Source organism: Austrofundulus limnaeus, unplaced genomic scaffold, assembly GCF_001266775.1.
Source record: "Austrofundulus limnaeus strain Quisiro unplaced genomic scaffold, Austrofundulus_limnaeus-1.0 Scaffold60, whole genome shotgun sequence".
NCBI lineage: Eukaryota > Metazoa > Chordata > Actinopteri > Cyprinodontiformes > Rivulidae > Austrofundulus > Austrofundulus limnaeus.
Window position 1 is genome coordinate 459,681 of NW_013952462.1, and position 1,679 is coordinate 461,359.

The 1,679-nt window shown below is 43.5% G+C and overlaps 1 protein-coding gene across 3 annotated transcripts in view; it reads left to right on the forward strand.

The window, feature by feature from the left end:
• The window catches only part of dlgap4b (discs, large (Drosophila) homolog-associated protein 4b), a 128,144-nt gene that overhangs the window by 30,619 nt on the left and 95,846 nt on the right, over positions 1 to 1,679 (forward strand). The window lies entirely within an intron of this gene.

Sequence of the window (1,679 nt, forward strand, 5' to 3'; positions counted from 1 at the left end):
GGGTGAGAGGACCGTGCCCTGTGGTGCCCCCGTGCTGCAGACTACCACATCAGACACACAGTCGCAGAGCCTCACATACTGCGGTCTGTTTGTGAGGCAGTCGATGGTCCATGCTGTCAGCTGCCTGTCCACTCCGGCTCCCTCCAGCTTCCCTCTCAGCAGAGCAGGCTGGATWGTGTTGAAAGCACWGGAGAAGTCAAAGAACWTGACTCTCGCAGTGTTTCCTGCTTGCTCTAGGTGAGTGAGAGATCTGTGCTGCAGGTAGATGACAGGGTCCTCCACCCCGATGCCAGGCTGGTAGGTAAACTGTAGGGGGTCCAGTGCTGGGCTCACCACAGGACGAAGATGGTGCAGGATGAGCCTCTCCATGGTCTTCATCAAGTGAGAAGTCAAAGCCACAGGTCTGTYGTGGTTGGGCTCCCTGGGATGTGTGATCTTTGGCACTGGAACCACGTGGGAAGTCTTCCACAGATCAGGAACCATTTCCAGACTCAGGCTCAGGTTGAAGATGTGCAGGACCACCTGACAGAGCTGGTCTGCACAGTCTCTGAGCAGTCTGGGGATGATTCCATCTGGTCCTGCTGCCTTCCTGATCTATTGTTGGTGTTCAAAGAAAAACAGAATTCTTTTTTGATTGACCCATCACCTCTAACAGATTAAGATGTCATTGTGAACATAGCCTTGGAAATTTAAAAATAAACTAAAAAGATACTGTAGATATTTGCGTTGCATTATTTGTTAAAATATTTTTTTTACTCTTTACCCCAATTCACAAAAAAATGAACGGTCCAGCAGTTCTTAAAGGAACGCACTATATATGGTTGAAACCCATGACCATTTAGGAATACCTATCAGCTATCATTTTTTAAGTCTTTTTCAGTGTAGACACAGACAAAAACAAGTAAAAACATGTTGCTGTTTTATGCTCTTCATTCCAACGTTAATACAATTTTCTTTGTGGACCAACATTTTTATTGCTCATATGGATTGGAGACATAGGCTTCTATAATAGCCCTTTCTTGGATGATGCTCTCAKTCACCTAGAAACAAATCATTAGATGCACACGAATAAGGCTCATGGCAGTTTGGAGAGTAASGTTTAAAGACTTAAAATAAACTCCCACATTTCGGCTCATTTGGTTCAATCTACGTCACCTTTATCTGTCATATTGCTTCATTTTTATGTTCAGCCTCTCCATCAGATTCCACCTGCGTTTGGCCTTGGCCTGCATCTCTCCCCTGTTGTGTTTACTGGAGCTGGCCTTCACCGAGGGACATCAATATTTCAGGCTTTCTCAGCACAGGTCCTTACGGGGTACACAGATCGTTTAGAGTCTGGGGAGCTGCTGGTGTAAAAAACAAAAAAAAAAACAGATTAGCAATAAGAGGAGAGTGGAAAATTACTGTGCTTGGATGAGAAAGGTGAAGGGTCAGGATATGATGTAAAAATGATGGTGTGCTTTTTTAAACAGAAAGGTAGAATGGAGCAGAGGTTGGTGATAGGAAATGGGGTTAAAGATAATGGGAGTTGTTGAAAACTGTTTTGTGTCTTTAAGGATGCTGCAATGTTCCAAAAATATACTTTGGTTTTGGAAACATGTTGAGAGAGATGGAAACTAGTGCTGTACCAAACGATTATTTTCTAATCGATTAATCTAACGATTATTTTTTCGATTAAT